Raw genomic sequence first — 22416 nt, forward strand, 5'->3', positions numbered from 1 at the left:
CAGTGCATTTATAACGTGCTGCATGGGGCCGTTATTGATATAAATGTACCGCAGAGTGTCTGTTGGATTTTAAGCGGGCAAGGGCAGTTGCTCACCATGTTATACGCGATGCTGAATGCCCTTGTTGGCGAGACTACGTGTCTACCATTGCCTCGTCTTCCCCTGTGTGTGCGATTTGGAAAAAAGTGCGGAAATTGTGTGGTAAGTACACTCCTGATCCAGCTCCCGTTTTGTGGGCTGCTGGAGTTGATATCGTAGAACCTTTAGAAGTTGCCACAGAAATCGGGACCTATATTGTCCGTATCTCCCGAGGGCTTCATCTTCCCTCATTTCTTGTGTCTAAACCTACCAAAGAGCAACTGCTCTTCTCCAATGGATTGGAGCCATATAATGTACCTTTTACTCTTCTAAAATTAGAGTCCACGCTTTCCATGTGCCAGCCGTCGGCCATGGGACCTGATGATATCCACATCAGTATGCTACACCATCTCCATTCTACGGCCCTTCCCATTCTTTTACATCTTTTCAATCTAATTTGGGAACGAGTGGTTCTCCCACAACACTGGAAATCAGCTATTGTACTACCGTTTCGTAAACCGGGCGCCTCGGGGCTTGACACCTCTCACTACCGTCCCATTACCCAGTGTGGTCTGCAAGGTGATGGAACGATTGGTGAACAGACGTCTGATTTGGCTCTTAGACACACACAATAGCCTTTCCTCTCGCCAATATGGCTTTTGCAAAGGCTGCCCTACTTTAGACCCCCTGCTCCACTTTGATATTTTTTTTTTTATCACACCGGCCGATTCCCACCAAGGCAGGGTGGCCCGAAAAAGAAAAACTTTCACCATCATTCACTCCATCACTGTCTTGCCAGAAGGGTGCTTTACACTACAGTTTTTAAACTGCAACATTAACACCCCTCCTTCAGAGTGCAGGCACTGTACTTCCCATCTCCAGGACTCAAGTCCGGCCTGCCGGTTTCCCTGAATCCCTTCATAAATGTTACTTTGCTCACACTCCAACAGCACGTCAAGTATTAAAAACCATTTGTCTCCATTCACTCCTATCAAACACGCTCACGCATGCCTGCTGGAAGTCCAAGCCCCTCGCACACAAAACCTCCTTTACCCCCTCCAACCCTTCCTAGGCCGACCCCTACCCCGCCTTCCTTCCACTACAGACTGATACACTCTTGAAGTCATTCTGTTTCGCTCCATTCTCTCTACATGTCCGAACCACCTCAACAACCCTTCCTCAGCCCTCTGGACAACAGTTTTGGTAATCCCGCACCTCCTCCTAACTTCCAAACTACGAATTCTCTGCATTATATTCACACCACACATATTCGAAATGCCTTTGCTAACAACCACTCTGTCCTAGCAGTCTTTATCGATCTAGAGAAGGCATATGACACCACTTGGAGGTATAACATTCTAGCCCAAGCCTCCATGGTAATCTATCAAACTTCATCGCTGCTTTCTTGTCTGATAGTAAATGACCTACCTTCCATTCTTCCTTCGCATATTTGGTCATCACTGTATGTTGATGATTTTGCTATAGCTTACTTGGGCGTTGACTGTCGACTAGTAGCAGCCTTCCTTCAGGTTGTGATAGACTGTCTCTCTCATTGGACCACTTCTCATGGCTTTAAATTTTCCAGTACAAAAACCCTTGTACTTACACGGTTCACATATTCCGGCATGTGATACGGTCAGGTTTCTGGGCCTGCTCTTTGATCGCCAGCTGATGTGGAGACCTCACATTTCTTCATTAAGGACAAATTGCCCTGGTCGGCTAAATCTCGCACGTCATTCATGGGGAGCAGATCGTCGCACTCTCCTCCATTTGCATTCCACCTTAGTCTTGTGCAAGCTAGATTATGGTGACCAAATCTATTCTGCGGCCTCTCTGCAACTCCGTCTAAGTTAGATCCTATTCATCACCAAGGTCTCCGTCTGTGCCTTGGTGCCTTTCGTTCATACCCTATTGAGAGCCTCTATGCAAAAGCGAATTTTCCATCCTTGTCTGATCGCCGTGATGCTCATTTCTTCGCTATTATGTTCGATCTCATGACCTCTGCAATCCTTCCGTACATAGGATAGTCACTGATGTTAGCAGACGTTCTTTATTTGTTTGTCGCCCCTGTTTACTCCGTCCCTTTTCTCTCCGCCTACATTCACTTTTGTCTTCTCTTCAGTTACCACCTCTCTATGCTCATGTAGCATCTCACTTTTCCCTGCCCCCTTGGGAAGTTCCGGCTGTTCGTCTGTTCTTTCCCATTGCCATGCGTGACGGCCCAACTACCTACTGTGGCTTCCCGCTCTCTTTTTCTTGACTACTTCAGCAATTTCACCTGCCATGAAGGGAGAAGTTAGTGTACAGCAATAGTCCAGCCTAGAGAGAACAAGCGATCTGAAGAGAATCATTATGGGCTTGGCGTCCCTAGTTTTGAAGGTTCTCATTATTCATCCTATCATATTTCTAGCAGATACGATAGATACATTGTTGTGGTCTTTGAAGGTGAGTTTCTCTGACATTATGACTCCCAGGTCCTTCACATTACTTTTTTCGCTCTACTATATGGTTAGAATTTGTTGTATACCCTCATACAGTTTTAATTTCCTCAAGTTTTCCAAATCTTAGTTGAAACTTCTCTTTATTGAACTTCATATCATTTTGAGTGGCCCATTTGAAGATGTGGTTGATGTCTGCTTGGAGTCTTGCAGTGTCTTCGATGGACGACACTGAACAAAGCATTCGAATACTGAATTGTTTGAGTAGGGAACTGTTCGACTACCGAGGTTCTACTGTATTTTTTAACAGAAACTAACCTACTGTACTAATCTGTGACGTTGTTGCTGCTGTTGTAGATTCACTGGTACATTTGCCGGCCCAGGTCTTTTCCAGATGGTGACCCGGCCTTGGCTCCCGGTCACGGGAGTGTCTTGAAGGGCATGCACAGCTGGCGATGCGAGGGCAGCTGATGAAGCTGCACAGCAGCAGGCAGTGTTAGGAAGGGCCAAGAAAGAGACCATTACAGGGTCCAATGGAGCCACACCCCAGCTTTAGGCTGCTGCCTGAGTGCTGGGGAACTCAGCTTCATGGTGATTGGTTGATGGGAAGCGATGTTAGTGGGGACTAGCGTTTTTGATGTTTCTGAATTTCGTCCTAGAGACGTGGATGATCCATGTACTTATGGTGTCCTCAACCATGTGTTGAGTGGTGCGGTGTTGACCTGGGTCGCTGGTAAACTTCACAGTTCCAGCTTTGATTTCTTGGTAGAGTTCGTGGCAGAACATACTGTCGCTGTGTTGGTCAGTAGTGTAGAACTTGATACCAGACCATGATTCCTACTTCTGGTTTAGTATTCCCATTAATCTTCCAGCGATTTTAGCAACCTGTGTATTACCTGGAGTTTACCTGGAGAGAGTTCCGGGGGTCAACGCCCCCGCGGCCCGGTCTGTGATCAGGCCTCCTGGTGGATCAGAGCCTGATCAACCAGGCTGTTGCTGCTGGCTGCACGCAAACCAACGTATGAGCCACAGCCCGGCTGGTCAGGAACCGACTTTAGGTGCTTGTCCAGTGCCAGCTTGAAGACTGCCAGGGGTCTGTTGGTAATCCCCCTTATGTATGCTGGGAGGCAGTTGAACAGTCTCGGACCCCTGACACTTATTGTATGGTCTCTTAACGTGCTAGTGACACCCCTGCTTTTCATTGGGGGGATGTTGCATCGTCTGCCAAGTCTTTTGCTTTCGTAGTGAGTGATTTTCGTGTGCAAGTTCGGTACTAGTCCCTCTAGGATTTTCCAGGTGTATATAATCATGTATCTCTCCCGCCTGCGTTCCAAGGAATACAGGTTTAGGAACCTCAAGCGCTCCCAGTAATTGAGGTGTTTTATCTCCGTTATGCGCACCGTGAAGGTTCTCTGTACATTTTCTAGGTCAGCAATTTCACCTGCCTTGAAAGGTGCTGTTAGTGTGCAGCAATATTCCAGCCTAGATAGAACAAGTGACCTGAAGAGTGTCATCATGGGCTTGACCTCCCTAGTTTTGAAGGTTCTCATTATCCATCCTGTCATTTTTCTAGCAGATGCGATTGATACAATGTTATGGTCCTTGAAGGTGAGATCCTCCGACATGATCACTCCCAGGTCTTTGACGTTGGTGTTTCGCTCTATTTTGTGGCCAGAATTTTTGTACTCTGATGAAGATTTAATTTCCTCGTGTTTACCATATCTGAGTAATTGAAATTTCTCATCGTTGAACTTCACATTGTTTTCTGCAGCCCACTGAAAGATTTGGTTGATGTCCGCCTGGAGCCTTGCAGTGTCTGCAATGGAAGACACTGTCATGCAGATTCGGGTGTCATCTGCAAAGGAAGACACGGTGCTGTGGCTGACATCCTTGTCTATGTCGGATATGAGGATGAAGAACAAGATGGGAGCGAGTACTGTGCCTTGTGGAACAGAGCTTTTCACCGTAGCTGCCTCAGATTTTACTCTGTTGACGACTGTAGGTGTAAGGACTGGAGGTGTTTTTTTGGTAGCAGTGGGAGTGGCGGCAGGTGGTTCGCTGGTGGTCGTGTTGGCAGCAGAGGAGGGAGATGGCGTGGTGGCGGTGGATGCTTCAATTGGTGATGGAGTTTTGGCTTTCGTGCCTGTTGATTGGTTCGGTTGGGGTAAGGTCTCTGATTGGTCCGTTTCCTTGATGGAAGAAGGCAGTGGAAACTTCTCATTGGTGGAGTTTTAAAGTGGCTCGTCACATGTAGTTGATGGTGGTGGAGGAGCTGCTTGAGAGTGACTTGCAGGTGTTGAGACATTGGCACTATTTGTGGTGGTCTTGATTATGTCTGAAGAAGGTGGAGAATCCGGGAATGTGAAATTAGGCATGTTGTTCGGCCTGAAGAGTTCCTTAATGGTGTGGCATGCAAAGAGTACATACCCTTTATTCGGCGCATGTACACACCCTCATTGAAAGGCTATCTCCCCCAACCAGCGAACCAGGTGCTAAGGGTTGATGATGGGGCCCCATCGTTTGATCAGTTCCCAGGTTCCAGCCAATGAGAAGATGGTTTTGGCAATCGCAGAGGTGTTGTGGGTACCACACACCTGTCTGCCCTTGTCATTCCCATTCTAGAGCTGGTTGAAGCACGGTCTGCTCTCTAGTGGCTTCTATTCTGCCTTGCTTACCGTGGAGTGCACTAATGCCTATTGTTGTACATAGTGTACATAATCCTGTTCTTACTTGCTGAAGGATAATATAAGTCAAAAGTTTTTCTGTGTTTATTTTGCTCCCTTTACACCTTTGGATTCCTGGGTTGTAATAAATGGTGATGTTGAAGGATCTGTGGAAAATAATTTCCCAAAAATTATGCTGTATATTTTTTATAATGTAAATATACCTGATTAATACATTACTATTGCTTTAAAGTGCATTTTAAAGAAGTGAACTGACAGGGAAGCTCTGTGCCTGTGCTGACGAGCAGGGAGAGAGACGCCATTGTTTTTTAATGTGGTACAGGCACGCTAATGAAATGTGCATAAATTTCGTCGCTCTGGAAGTTAAATTGTGTTTGAAACTTCCCAAATAGAAGCCGAAATTGTTGGATTTGCAGCCCTGCATAACGTGAGCATTAAGCAGATGGACAGGACAACTTTGGAACCCCAGCTAAGTTGTCTATTTTGTGTTGAAATTCTGGCCAGTATTTTCTTCATAAATTTAGGCAGGGGGGTTGGTATGACACACTGTAATCTCCAGACTAATTGGTGAGTCTATTATAAATTCTCCTTCAATGTATATGTATTCACATTTTAAATTTAATATACAGTCCATATATTTATATTAATGTTTTTACCAGAATTCCTGGTGATGTATATTTCATTTGAAATTAATATAGGTCCAGAGTGACTTGTGGAGAGATAGATTATGGTAGGTATCGAAGGGGGACATTTTTTGCGACCTAGGTGTCCTAAAATTCCTACTTGTCTCTGTAACCTTGATAAAGAATAATTATCTTTGTTACCATTTACTGGTATGTATCAAATGAGATTCATCCAAGTAAATTTAATTTTCCACAGGATCCAGGTATAGCTTTGTTGTGCATATGCACATACATTATGCAGTAGTGGATTTTTCTGGATTCATCGGTAGGTAATGGCAGTAATATATTGCTGGTGGAGGATGAAGTTTGAGTGGCCTTGAGTATTTTGGTGGTGTCGTCTTGCAGTTTAGTAATTGCAGCATATGATGGAGATTTTGTAGTTTTATTTTGCTGTTCTAGTTGTTTCTTGAGAACTTCTCTTCTTGTTGGGCATTTAGCAAAAAGAGAGTGTAATAAAGTTGGTAGAATTACCGACAATATGTGAAGTAAAAGGACACAAGTGCAACTAATGTGACATTTATTGTGGCTTGATAAAGCTCCTGGAGAGCGAAACGTTGCCACAATAAATGTCACATTAGTTGCACTTGTGTCCTTTTACTTTACAGAAAGAGAGTGGTTTTCATTTATGCATTTCAGGCATTTAGGTGGAGAGGTGGTGGCGCAGCTTTGAAATCACATCCTTTGTTGCTGCAGGTCGAGCAGAACTTCTTATCCTTGGTAGGACAATCATTGGTGATGTGCATTATTCAACATTAATTGTGACAGTGGGACATTAGTTTCACATCAGCACTAAAACCTATCCTTGAAGTCCACCACACCTCAGTGCTGCATGGTCCACTCCTCAGTGCTGCATGGTACACACTTTAGTGCGGCATGGTCAATATCTCAGTGCCACATGGTCCACACCTCAGTGCCATATGGTCCACACCTCAGTGCCACATGGTCCACACCTCAGTGCTGCATGGTCCACACCTCAGTGCCATATGGTCCACACCTCAGTGTCACATGGTCCACACCTCAGTGCCGCATGGTCCACACCTCAATGCTGCATGGTCCACACCTCACTGCTGCATAGTCTACACCTCAGTGCCACATGGTCCACACATCAGTGCTGCATGGTCCACACCTCAGTGCTGCATGGTCCACACCTCAGTGCCATATGGTCCACACCTCAGTGTCACATGGTCCACACCTCAGTGCTGCATGGTCCACACCTCACTGCTGCATGGTCTACACCTCAGTGCCACATGGTCCACACCTCAGTGCTGCATGGTCCACACCTCAGTGCCATATGGTCCACACCTCAGTACTGCATGGCCCACACCTCAGTGCCACATGGTCCACATCTCAGTGCTGCATGGTCCACACTTCACTGCTGCATGATCCACACCTCAGTGCTGCATGGTTCACACCCAAGTGGTGCATGGTCCACACCTCAGTGCCACATGGTCCACACCTCAGTGCCACATTGTCCACACCTTACTGCTGCATGGTCCACACTTCACTGCTGCATGGTCCACACTTCAGTGCCACATGGTCCACACCTCAGTGCTGCATGGTCCACACCTCAGTGCCACATGGTCCACACCTCAGTGCTGCATGGTCCACACCTCAGTGCCACATGGTCCACACCTCAGTGCTGCATGGTCCACTCCTCAGTGCCACATGGTCCACACCTCAGTGCTGCATGGTCTACACCTCAGTGCCACATGGTCCACACCTCAGTGCTGCATGGTCCACACCTCAGTGCCGCATGGTCCACACCTCAGTGCTGCATGGCCCACACCTCAGTGCTGCATGGTCCACACCTCAGTGCCGCATGGTCCACACCTCAGTGCTGCATGGCCCACACCTCAGTGCTGCATGGCCCACACCTCAGTGCTGCATGGTCCACACCTCAGTGCCACATGGCCCACACCTCAGTGCCACATGGTCCACACCTCAGTGCTGCATGGCCCACACCTCAGTGCTGCATGGCCCACACCTCAGTGCTGCATGGCCCACACCTTAGTGCTGTATGGTCCACACCTCAGTGCTGAGGTGTGGACCATGTGGCACTGAGGTGTGGGCCATGCAGCACTGAGGTGTGGACCATGTGGCACTGAGGTGTGGACCATGCAGCACTGAGGTGTGGGCCATGCAGCACTGAGGTGTGGGCCATGCAGCACTGAGGTGTGGGCCATGCAGCACTGAGGTGTGGACCATGTGGCCCTGAGGTGCTGCATGACCCACACCTCAGTGCCGTATGGTCCACACCTCAGTTCCACTCTCTTGAATCAAGCCTAACGGCTATTCACTTCCCAGATGATGTATGATCCTCATGGGTTTAGAGCTTCTATGTTAATATAATAAAAGATAATGATAAAATATACACACATAGAATATATACCTTGAGAAGTATATTTTTCTGAGCTAATTTAAGCTGAGAGTTCACTTTAATCCATGTCACAGGGATGAAAGTATTCTTGCCTGTTGGTAGAAGCATTCTACGTGCAGCTTAATGACCCTTGTGTAGCCGATAAGCTTAAAACTCCATTAACCAACCAAGCGAAGCATTCACGTAACTCCCGGGACATCAGCAATGCTTCACAGCACGAGCACCAACTGGCAGATATAGAATAACCAAAGCTTACCCAATCACCGACTGCCTGACTGCCTGAGTGACTGGTCAGGGACTGAACTGCGGGTCGAGCCTCAACTACTCCGTGCCTTGAATGACCCACATAAGTTTAACCCTTCATCGAATAATAATAATAATAATAATAATAATAATAATAATAATAATAATAAATATTCCTATCAGGTATTAGGAAGAAGATTGATAGGAAACAAATTGAGTTTAAGAGTGTGTTAGAAGCAAGTGATGGACAAGACGAAGCGATGGAGTCAATGAACTCATGACTGAGGGACTTGAAAACAAATTCAATTGGGAGTTAGATGAATGAAAGGAACGAGGATGAAAGATGTAGAGAGTCAGAAAGGAACAACGGTAAATAACTGGAAATCTGAAAACATACCTGGAGGTTACCTGGAGGTTATTCCGGGGATCAACGCCTCCGCGGCCCGGTCCATGACCAGGCCTCCCGATGGATCAGGGCCTGATCAACTAGGCTGTTACTGCTGGCCGCACGCAGTCCAACGTACGAGCCACAGCCCGGCTGATCCGGCACTGACTTTAGGTATCTGTCCAGCTCTCTCTTGAAGGCAGCCAGGGGTTTATTGGCAATTCCCCTAATGCTTGATGGGAGGCTGTTGAACAGTTTTGGGCCCCGGACACTTATGGTGTTTTCTCTTAGTGTACCAATGGCGCCCCTACTTTTTATTGGCGGCATTTTGCATCGCCTGCCCAGTCTTTTACTTTCGTAGGGAGTGATTTCTGTGTGCAGATTTGGGACCATTCCTTCCAAGATTTTCCAAGTGTAGATTATGATATATCTCTCCCTCCTGCGTTCCAACGAGTACAAGTCAAGTGCTTCCAAGCGTTCCCAGTAGTTAAGGTGCTTGACAGAACTTATGCGTGCAGTAAAGGATCTCTGTACACTCTCTAGATCTGCGATTTCACCTGCTTTGAATGGAGATGTTAATGTACAGCAGTATTCCAGCCTAGAGAGAACAAGTGATTTGAAAAGGATCATCATTGGCTTGGCATCTCTCGTTTTGAAAGTTCTCATTATCCATCCTATCATTTTCTTTGCACGTGCGATCGTGGCACTGTTGTGATCCTTGAAAGTGAGATCCTCAGACATTACTACTCCCAGGTCCCTTACATTAGTTTTCCGCTCTATTGTATGGCCGGAGTCAGTAGTATACTCTGTTCTAGTTATTATCTTCTCCAGTTTTCCATAACGGAGTAGTTGGAATTTGTCCTCATTGAACATCATATTGTTTACCGTTGCCCACTGGAAAACTTTGTTTATATCTTCTTGGAGGTTAACCGCGTCCTCAGCAGATGACAGCCTCATGCAGATCCTAGTATCATCCGCAAAGGATGATACGGTGCTGTGGTGTATATCTCTGTCTATGTCTGATATGAGGATAAGGAATAAGATGGGGGAAACATGGAGTAAAAGGCAGAAAAATGGGAATCATTTGAAAGTCGATTTATAACATCTTAAAAAATAAGTTAAAAATGACAACAGAGAAGTCGAGAGAGAGAGAGGAAAGAGGAAGAGAGAGAAGAAACACAGTAAGAGGGTTGAGGAATGAGAGAGAGAGAATTATGGTGACCTGCTGAGGGAAGATGGCAACTGGAAGGAAAGTGATAAAGAAAAACTAGAGAAGTTCAGAAAATAAAGAAATGTGAACGTGAGGACAAATATGAACATTAAATTGAAAGAAACTTTATTATCCAAGATCCAAGATTTCCTCTGTATTACTTGCCTTTTAAGGACGATACCTTGATGCCAGAGAAGGGCTCTTGATCCTTTCCGTAGACTAAATCTGAGTGTCTCCTATTTCTTGGTTCGGTATAATTCCTACAGGTTTAGAGCATCTCACCAATTTAAGACGATTATGTCATAATCTCGGTTCCCACCTCAACACCAGCAAGACGCATAGATGTATCTCAGTACTATATAGAGACCCAGGAGCTGTAGCTCCACTCCCTCAAAAGACCCGGGAGCTGTAGCTAAACTCCAAGAGACCCAAGAGCTGTAGCTCAACTCCTCAAGGGGTTTAGGGGCTATTGATGGAAGGAATTTTTATTATAATCATGACCAAGCGCTAAGCCCATAAGGGTCATACAGCGCAGCATAATGCAAAGAAATGGACCTTGTCTCTTCTTTACTTTTCTATCTGGAGTTATCTGGAGTTTATCTGGAGAGAGTTCCGGGGGTCAACGCCCCCGCGGCCCGGTCTGTGACCAGGCCTCCTTAGATCAGTGTCCCAGGATGCGACCCACACCAGTCGACTAACACCCAGGTACCCATTTTACTGATGGGGAACATAGACAACAGGTGGAAAGAAACACGTCCAATGTTTCTACTCTGGCTGGGAATCGAACCCAGGCCCTCGCCGTGTGAAGCGAGAGCGTTAACCACCAGGCCACCTGTATTTTTGCTTTTTGGATTAAACCTTCTCGTCTTCATTCCTCCAGGCGCTGTATGGTCCCCCCGCCTCGGTTTAGAAACCCTCCCAAGAGGTCCAGGAGCTAGATATCAACACCTGCAATAAGTCCAGGAGTTGTAACTGAACACACTCAGGAAACTTAGCACCCGTAGCTTAATACCGTCAAAAGTTCAAGGAGGTATAGACTAACACCTGCAGGAGGTATAGCTTAACACCTGCAGGTGGTATAGCTTAACACCTGCAGGTGGTATAGCTTAACACCTGAAAGTGGTATAGCTTAACACCTGCAGGAGGTATAGCTTAACACCTGCAGGTGGTATAGCTTAACACCTGAAAGTGGTATAGCTTAACACCTGCAGGAGGTATAGCTTAACACCTGCAGGAGGTATAGCTTGACACCTGCAGGAGGTATAGCTTAATACATGAAGGAATTATAACTTAACACCTGCAGAAGGTATAGACTAACATTTGCAAGAGGTACAGCTTAACACCTGAAGGAATTATAACTTCACACCTACAGAAGGTATAGCTTAATACTTGCAGGAGGTATAGCTTAACACCTGAAGGTATTATAGCTTGACATCTGCAAGTATTATAGCTTAACATCTGCAGACGGTTCAGCTGAACACCTGCAGGAGGTATAGCTTAACACCTGCAGTTATTATAGCTTAACACATGCAGGATGTATATCTTAACACCTGCATGAGGTATAGCTTAACATCTGTAGGAATTATACCTTAAAACCTGAAAGTATTATAGCTTAACCTCTGGAGGAGGTACAGCCTAACACCTGCAGGAGGGAAAGCTTAACACCTGCTGGTGGTATAACTTAACACCTGAATTTGTTATAGGTTAAAACCTGGAGGAGGTATAGCTTAACGCCTGAAGGTATTAGAGCTTAACACCTGAAGGTATTAGAGCTTAACACCTGCAAAAGGTATAACTTAATACCTGCATGTATTATAGCTTAACACCTGCACAAAGTAGAGCTTAACACCTGAAGGATGTATAGTTAAGCTATACCACCCGCTTATGCTAAACACTTGCAGGTGGTATGGCTTAACACCTGCGGATGGTACAGCTTAACAGCTGTAGGTGGTATAGCTTAACACCTGTGGGTGGTATAGCTTAACCCCTGCAGGTGGTATAGCGTAACACCTGCGGGTGGTATAGCTTAACACCTGCAGGTGGTATAGCTTAGCACCTGCAGGTGGTATAGCTAAACATTTGCAAGAGTTACAGGGCCTCAACATCCGCAAGAAGTTGGAACTCAAGTCAGTTTTAAACATTGTTAATAAACCACAAGACCGGTCAGACAAAACTAGGTTTGCATTGTCCGTAGAAATTTGTTTGCTACTTAACGTGGAGACAGAGACGATAATGATTTTGAAAGAGTTATCGTCGTTGATACATATGGAAGCCATTGAATAACTCACAAAATCTTAAACACAAGACTGCAAATAAATCACGGAGTGGGTGTGTGTTGAACCCATGGCGAGGGAGTCCTAGGACTCACAGAACAGAAGAGACTCATGGTTAAGGACCCATTAGGGGTGCGGGGGAAGTGGAAATAGTTGAAGAATAGATGGGAGAGAGCAAAGAATTTCAGAGAAGGAAAGAGAGTCAGGGCTAGACCCAACAGCAAGGGCACTGTAAAAGCATTATGTGAGGCTTGTGTTTCTGCTCATCATCGTCTCTCCTCTTCAGCAAGATGGTCGCGCAAATTTGGCTAAAGGTCGGACTGTGTGGTGGCCCCAAACGATACTAGGCAAGTAATAATACTCACGGGCTGGACGAGTGGTTAACGCACTGGCCTGTGAGCTTTACGATTCACCTGCCATGGGTTAAAATCCCACCCGTTCCGCGCTTAGGAAACTAATGGATTGACGTTTTTGAAACGCGCAGCAACTGTTCTCCTAAGCAGGATATGGTAGGCAGCTACAGCATAACATTTAAAATAATAATGTAAAGCTTAAATAACTCAATATTCCAATAAAGCCAAAATTAACTGCATAAAATACTAAACGTGTCACTCATGGTACTGGTCAAGGGAGGAATTCTGGGTCACATAACTCCAGCCTCTGTACCTGATCACACGCATGAGGCCAATCAATGAACTATGCCTCAAAACCCTCAAGAAACCTAGGAACTATAATTCAACCCTAAAAATAAGTCCAGGAGCTGGATATCAACACCATGAGGACGCTCATGGTGATAGACTTAGGATGATGAAAGAAAAACTAGAAACCTCAGACATGGCGTTATGCAGTTTTTTTATTCATTACCCATTCAGAGGGCAAAACATATTTTTAATCGTTATAAAGTAATCTTGCATAAGATAGCAAAACATAGGTATATACACGGCAAAATGACAACTTTTGACTTTCTTATTTTATCCTCAATGATCTTACAATTTTTTACGACTCTGAGCAGGATGAAAATCCTACAAAAAAATGCACCATTTCTACTGTCACTTACCTACGTCAGTGCCACAACCACTACCTCCACAAATTAAACTTCTCCTGTCATCGTATTTAAGAACTCCTCATCCACATTATTGATATTCCTACACTCAAATCTTATCTTACACGTTAATTCGTATTAAAAACTAAGTATCTGGTCCGGCCCTGGCGATAAATAAGAATACCAGCAATTAATTCACTTTCTCGTAGTACTGAGGCCTCTTCCACCATCACGCACTAATGACCCAGATACCTTTACCTTATTTGTACCAGTCATCTGACCTCCCAGCCCAGGTCACTCCTCTGCCGTCACTTTGCTCCATCTTTCTCTCTCTATACCACTCTCGTTTAATTCTTCATAGCTCCCAAGGAACTTTTTAAACGAAATTTAATTCATGCAGTGACTCTGGCTTTCTGGCAACCAAGGTGTCTCCGGGAAAAGATACCTGGTAAATGTTCCATAAATTATCTATAACCTATAGTTTAATTTTTTAAAAAAGATTCATTTTAAAATCAATGCACCAGACGGAAGACAAGGTATATTTCTTCAATGTGAACTAGGAACTGGGAACTTTTGTTTAAGCAGAGAAAAACTTCCAGGTAATCACTGGCTTTTCGCCTCTCTCAGTACGAGGTGTTTCTTCCAGAAAGTTTCGTAGGTAAGCTAAGACAATGGCAGGCAAACAATAACGTAAGGGTGTAACAAAGTATTCAAATTAACACTTTTCCACAAAATGCTTTTTTTTTAGGTGATCACTGGGATGAGTCAAGATGTTTGAGATAAAGTTCTTTTAAGGTTCATTTTTTCATTAATATCGTTTTCATTACATGTACATCACAATTATTTTAAATGCAAGTTTTAGTCCATTTTATCAACGAAAAATATGTTAAATCTATTTTATTTAGCACTTTATTACCTCATGTTTCAAAGGTTACAGCTACTTAATCTAATTTTAGTAAATCGTAGGAGATCCACAAAAATTGTACTAACTTAATTTTTATCAAATGACAAGTTCAGTCAACTCTGGTATTCGTTCAGACCTTCTATGACAAAGGCATATTGAATTACATTTTCATGGAAGTATCACACTTCATTTAACTCTGAAAATCTTTGGGTTTCCCATCGGGTCTTCTGGCGACAAAAAGCAGCTATGACCTCAACGTCTCGTGAAAGATATCCGTCCCCGTCACAACCGTCATCTCTGATTCTTTTTGGGGGTTACTTTTCATTGCGTAGACCAACATTTCTAACTGTCCCTCGTCTACTAAAGAAGTGACTTCATTAGACTTCTTTTATAACAACATCTTCCAATATCAGATTTTAAGGACAAGGCCCACCAAACACCTTTATTACAAGACCTTCTTACCTATTCATCATTAGAGACTTCAACGCATCAGTTTAAGTAGTGATCAAGACCTATCACTATACTTTTGCCTCAAGTTCCTAATATAACCAGCGGTGCCGCCACTGGTCATATTAGGAAGCTTGAGCGACCCAAAACTCCTTCAGCTCTCCTCAAATAGAAATAGCAGTAATAATAATGCTGCTTTTAAACAAATCTCTTAGCCTTCTCACCCCCCTCCCCGTCCTCCTCCCAACAAGATAACCACCTCTAAGCCCCCGTAATATAGAAGTTCCGGCACCTCCACTGAATGTGACTCTCCCAAACTAACATTAAAAAACTGCACAACCTAGAAGTAACACATATGGATGATGGATAAACATACTGAAGGAGACATACTACATCTGACAAATGCCTGGAATGATGAACTGGAAATGAGAGAGCTGGATCCTATATACTGGAATGACATTGATGCTATATTTCAGAGATATTACGTTTCAGAGATATTATGTCAGTGGTACAAATCATACACTTGAAAAAAATGAAGGACATATATAGTATGTTTCATATGAAAAAGTAAAGAATGACTTTTTTTTGTAGGTAACAGTCTATTCCATAATGTAAAGCAGTCATGACAGGGCGGGTGGAGACTAATAAGTCTGAGCACGATAAGTGGTGCCAAAACATGTTTATTATAAACATATACATGTTTCGTACTAAAGTATATTTTTAAGATAATTTTTATAGAAGATACTCCACAGTGGAATGAGAATATGAGAAATGTGGGACGAAATATGTATTTTCATGAGTGCATCACGAAACGAGTGAGAAATTTTAATGACTGAATGGAGATGAAAGGTGATCTCTCACATAAGGAATGTATGAGAGATTAGATGTAATGGAATTAATGTACTGCAGATAATTCATTCATTGAGCATGAAGGGGAATGTTTATTACTTAGTTCTTAGGAAGAATTTAAGAGATTTTGGGTATTGTGGGGAAGTAAGACATCTTCCTTCAGAGGCAGAACAGACTTATGACAATGTAAAAACTGACAAAAAAAAATGGTCTTATGAAATGGGGAAAATATTGTTTGAGCAGAAGCTTGATGTGGTGAGTAGAATCGCAAAAACTAGGCAACAATATGATCATCTGCTCATCCACAAGTATTACTGTATTGAAACATGAAAAGAACTTATGAAAATGGTTGAACAAATAAATTATTCTAGTTTAGGTAAGTGTACCTTAAATTCTCCTAGGTTGTGCATTTTTTTAATGCTTGTTGGAGAGTTATTTTAGGATCTTGAGAGAGAATGGTGATAAATCTGGATCACTGCTTGCACTGAAGTTTCTAATAATGAATGGGTTAGAAAGTCTTGTAAAATTTAAGACAAAATAGTGAGCCCTTTGAACTTTGTCACTTGCAAGTGCGCATTTTATAACTCTTGAAAAACATGTTACGGGTTAAGGATTCTAATCAGATGAATTCTTCTTTGATATGTGAGAATGTTTGAGAGATCAGTAGAATGTTGGTGTACACGCTGATGAGTACCATCACAGCAGAATAACAGATGATGATGATGACTGTAACAGAGGCTAACATCTTTCATGGAGGTGACAGCTGCTTTTTGTCGCCAGAAGACCCGAAGGGATACCAAAGATTCTCTGATGCTTGGTTCTTTCACGAAAATGTATTTGAAGATTCCTTCGTCGTCGAAGACCTGAAGGGATACCCGAATTAACTGAACTAAAATTGACTTATGACTTCATGAACATTAACAGAAGAATGTAGAAAATAATGTGACCTGTAATTTCACGTTCTTCCACAAAGACTGTATCTACAAGTTTTATCTTAAAAAAAAAATGATGCGCATGTAATACAAATGGTATTAAAGGAAAAACGGACCTTAATGTAGCTCTTTCTTGATCTTAAATATTTTGATTCGTCCCTGTCATTACTTCGAAAAAAGTATTTCTGGGAAGCAACATTAATTTAAATGTCTTGTTACACACTTGATCACATTGCCTTGTGTCTGCCAGTATCTTGACTTTCATGTGAAACTCTTTTCTGTAAGAAACACCTCGTGCTGAGGGAGATGAAAGACCTGTGATTACCTGAAAAATCTTTCTATCTAAAGTAAAGGATTCCTAATTCCTATTTTACCATGATGCACTGATTTTAAAATGAAACTTAAAAATAAGTTAAGACTATAGGCTATAGATTATTATAATCTACAGAACGCCAGGTATCTTCACCTGGAGACATCTTTGTCGCTAGAAAATCAAAAAGAGTCAAAGCATAAATTAAGTTTCCTCTAAACTGTTCACTGAGATCATTTTTTATTTATTTATTAACACATCGACCGTTTCCCACGAAGGAAGAGTGGCCCAAAAAAGAAAAACTTTCACCATCATTCACTCTATCACTGTCTTGCCAGAGGCATGTTTGCACTACAGTTATAAAGCTACAACATTAACACCCCTCCATCAGAGTGCAGACACTGTACTTCCCATCTCCAGGGTTCAAGTCCGGCCTGCCGGTTTCTCTGAATTCCTTCAAAAATATTACCTGGCTCATAAACAACAGCACGTCAAGTCCTAAAAACCATTTGTCTCCATTCGCTTCTGTCTAACACGCTCACACATGCTTGCTGGGCGTTCAAGCCACTTGCACGCAAAATCTCTTTTACCCTCTCACTCCAAACTTTCCTAGGCCGACCTCTACCCCACCTTCACTCTACTACAGATTTATACACTCTCGAAGTCATTCCACTTTGTTCTATTCTCTCTACATATCTGAACCACCTCAATAACCCCTCCTCAGCCCTCTGGATAATAGTTTTAACAATCCTGCACCTCCTTCTAATTTCCAAAGTACGAATTCTTTGCATAATATTCAAGCCACACATTGCCCTCAGACATGACATGTCCACTTCCTCCAACCTTGTTCTTGTTGCAACGTTCATCACCCACGCTTCACACCCATATAAGAGAGTTGGTGTAACTATACTCTCATACATTCCCCTCTTTGTTTCCAAGGACAAAATACTTTGTCTCCACAGACTCCAGCGCACCACTCTCCTTTTTCCTTCGTCAATTCAGTCAGTCACCTCATCTTTCATAGACTCATCTGCTGACACGTCCACTATTAAATATCTGAATACATTTACCTCCACCATACTCTCTCCCTCTAATCTGATATGCAATCTTTCGTTACTTAGTTTTTTGTCCTCATCACCTTACTCTTTCATATATTAACTTGTAATTTTCTTCTTTTACATATCCTACCAAACTCATCCACCAACCTTAGTAACTTCTCTTCAGAATCTTCCAAAAGCACAGTGTCATCAACAAAGAACAACTGTGACAACTATCGCTTTGTGTTAAATTCTTTGTTATAATTCCACATTTCTTGCCAACACCCGAGCATTCACTTCTCTTAAATCCCCATCTATAAATATTTGCAACAACCATGGTGACATCACGCATCCTTGTCTAAGGTCCAATTTTACTAAGAATAATCTCCCTCTTTCCTACATACTATAACCTGAGCCTCGCTATCCTCGTGAAAACTTTTCACAGCTTTCAATAACCTACCTCGTATTCCATATATTTGCAACATCTGCCACATTGCCCCCCTATCCACCCTGTCATACTCCTTTTCCAAATCCATAAATGCCACAAAAATCTCTTTACCTTTATCTAAATTCTGTTTCCCTATATGTTTCACTGTAAACACTTGGTGTACACACACCCTACCTTTCCTAAAGCCTCCTTGTTCATTTGCTATCCTACTCTCCATCTTACTCTTAATTCTTTCAATAATAACTCTACCATACACTTTACCAGGTATACTCAACAGACTTATTCCTCTATAATTTTTGCACTCTCTTTTGTCTACTTTGCCTTCATAAAAAGGAACTATGCATGCTTTCTGCCAATCCCTAGGTACCTTACCCTTTTCTAATTATATTTATTAAATAAAAGCACCAACCACTCCAGAACTATATCCCCACCTGCTTTTAACATTTCTATCTTTATCCCATCAATCCCAGCTGCCTTACCCCCTTTCATTCTACCCATTGCCTCACGAACTTTCCCCACACTCACAACTCGCTCCTCCTTACTCCTACAAGATGTTATTCCTCCTTGCCCTATACACGAAATCATAGCTTCCCTATCTTCATCAACATTTAACAATTCCTCACAATATTCTCTCGATCTTCCCGATACATCTAACTCTCCATTTAATAACTCTCCGCTCCTATTATTAACTAACAAATCCATTCATTTCCTAGGCTTCCTCAATTTATTAATCTCACTCCAAAACTTTTCTTATTTCCAACAAAATTTGTTGTTAACATCTTACTCACTCTTTCATTTGATCTCTTTTTACATTGCTTCACCACTCTCTTAACTTTTCTTCTCTCCATATACTCCTCCCTCCTTGCATTACTTCTAGTTTGTAAAAACCTCTCATATGATAAGTTTTTCTCCCTTACTACTGTCTTTACATCATCATTCCACCAATCACTCTTCTTCCCTCCCGCACCGACTTTCCTGTAACCAAAAATTCAGGTCCCCTACCACAATTACTCTCTCACTTGGTTCAAAAGTTCTTACACACTCGCTTAATATCTCCTAGAATCTCTTTCTTTCCTCTACATTCCTCTCTTCTCCAGGTGCATACACGCTTATTATGACCTACTTTTCGCATCCTATCCTTATTTTAATCCACATAATCCTTGAATTTATACATTTATATTCTCTCTTCTCCTTCCATAACTGATCCTTCAATATTATTGCTACCCCTTCCTTAGCTCTAATTCTCTCAGATACTCGTGGCTTATTCCCATTTATTTCTTCCCACTGAAACTCATCTACCACCTTCAGCTTTGTTTCGTTCAGAGCTAGGACATCCAACTTCTTTTCATTCACAACATAAGCAATCATCTCTTTCTTACCATCCACACTACATCCACGCACTTTCAAGCATCCCAGTTTTATGAATTTTTTCTTCTCTTTTATAGCATTTTCTACAATAGAAGGGGTTACTAGCCCATTGCACCCTGCATTTTAGTCGCCTCATACGACACACATGGCTTACGGAGGAAAGATTCTTTTCCACTTCCCCATAGAGAATAGAGGAAATAAAGAAGAACAAGAACGATTAAGAAAAAAGCGGCAACACCTAGATGTGTGTATGTATATGTATGTGCATGCCTGTGTAGTGTGACCTAAATGAAAGTAGAAGTAGCAAGATATACCTATTATCCAGCCTATTTATGAGACAAAAAAAAAAAAAACACCAGCAATCCTATCATGTAGAACAGTTTTAGGTTTCTGTTTCACAGTCACCTGGCATGACGGTAGTACCTCTTTGAGTGGTTGCTCTCTACCAACCTACTACCTGAGATCTATGAGTATTAAAAGAGAGAGAGGAAAGAGAGAGAGGAAAGAGAGAGAGAGAGAGAGAGAGAGAGAGAGAGAGAGAGATAGAGAGAGAGAGAGAGAGAGAGAGAGAGAGAGAGAGAGAGAGAGAGAGAAAGAGAGAGAGAGATGCGGGGGAGAGAGAGGCAGGCAGAGACAGACGGTAGATGAGTGACCTCTAGGACTATCATTTTCAAGCTTATTTCTTTTCTTGAATTACCTTTGTTTAACACTTTAAGATCAACTTTTTTCATTGTTAACCAATAAATGTATAAAAAACGGAATAAAGATGGAAAAAAGACTGGCATGAGGGTTCAGCGGGACTTATGCCTGACTGACATGTACAGACAGCAAGTTTCAGTACTCTGCCCGCTGAGACCCAGCTAGCCATAATGCAGAAACGCTCCAAAACACTTTACTGCCTGATCGAAACTAATCACAGTAGGTTTATCGGTCTCTGCATAGATGAGTTAGACAGACTGCTTGATAACTTTCCCTCAAACGCTAGTCATAGCGCGATTAGTCATACGGTGATGATATACACTACTGTAAACAGAAGCAGGAGGAAGTACCTAAGAGGGGGGGGTCATTGGTCTAATCCCGGGGGGGGGACATGGACCTGCTCCGCATGGGTCAGTAGGCCTGTTGCAGTGTTCCTTCTTTATGTTCTTATGTAGAAACCAGTCTAGGATAGAACCCTCAGAGGAGTCCAGTAACTAGGGTGAACAGAGCCCTCCTGGAGTATACCTGGAGAGAATTTCGGGGGTCAACGCCCCCGCGGACCGGTCTGAGACCAGGCCTCATAGTGGATGAGGGTCTATTCAACCAGGCTATTACTGCTGGCCGCACGCAAACCGGTGTACGAACAACATCCCGGCTGGTCAGGTAGTGACCTTAGGTGCCTGACCAGCGCCAGCTTGAAGATAGATAGGGGTCTATTGATAATCCCCTTTATATATGCTTAAAGGCAGTTGAACAGCCTTGGGCCCCCGACACTTATTGTGTTGTCTCTCAGAGTACTCGTGGCGCCTCTGCTTTTCATTGGGGGGAGTGTTGCCTCTCCTGCAGAGTCTTTTGCTTTCGTAGGGAGTGATTTTCGTGTGCAAGTTTGGTACTAATCCCTCTGGGAATGCAAATCAAGGGACTTCTACCGTTCGCAGTAATTTAAGTGCTTGGTCATACTTATGTGTACCGTGAAAGCCCTTTGCGCACTCTTCAGGTTAACAATTTCGCCTGCCTTGAAGGGGGCAGTTAGTGTACAGCAATATTTCAGCCAAGAGAGAACAAGTGATCTGAAGAGAATCATCATGAGCCTGGCGTCTCTAGTTTTGAAGGTTCTCATTATCCATCCTATAATTTTTCAGCAGATGTGATAGATACATTGTTGTGGTCTGTGAAGGTGAGACCCCCTGGCATTATCACTCCCAGGTCCTTCACATTAATTTTTCGCTCTATTGTGTGATTAAAATTTGGTGTATACCCTGATACTGTCTTAATTTCCTCAAGTTTTCCATAGCTGAGTAATTAAAATTTCTCTTCATTGAACTTCATATTGTTTTGAGTGGCCCATTTGAAGATTTGGTTGATGTCCGCTTGAAGTCTTGCAGTGTCATCGATGGAAGACAATGTCGTGGTAATTCGGGTGTCATCCACAAAAGAAGACACGTAGCTATGGCTTACATCTCTGTTCATGTCAAATGTGAGGATGAAGAACAGAAAGGGAGCGAGTACTGTGCCTTGAGGAACAGAGCTTCTCACTGTAGCTGCCTCAGACTTTACTCTGATTACTATTACTCTTTGTGTTCTATTTGTTAGAAGGTTATAGATCCATCTGAGGAATCCAGCAATCAAGCTAGAATAGAACCCCTAGAGGAGTCCAGAAGTAAGGTTAGAAGAGAACCCCTCCTAGAGGAGTCCAGCAACCAAGTTGAAATAAAGAACCCTAAGGAATTCAGCGACCAGAACAGAATAGAACCCCAGGAGGAGCCCAGCAACCAGACTGGAGCAGAACCGAAGAAAGCAGAGACAAACACCCTCTTCCATTTCTGTTAACCAGAATTTCACCACCTCTATCTCCCTCTTCCGTACAAAGATGCCTTGATGTCAGTGAAGGATTACTGATCCAAGGAATTAGAATTATTTGCAATCCAAACAAAGGTATTCACATAGTGCATAATTCCAGCTCCTTGTACCTCAAGGCATGCAATAGTAAGAGTGCAGAGTGCAGCACA

This window comes from Cherax quadricarinatus, chromosome 1, assembly GCF_038502225.1.
Source record: "Cherax quadricarinatus isolate ZL_2023a chromosome 1, ASM3850222v1, whole genome shotgun sequence".
Taxonomy (NCBI): Eukaryota; Metazoa; Arthropoda; class Malacostraca; order Decapoda; family Parastacidae; genus Cherax; species Cherax quadricarinatus.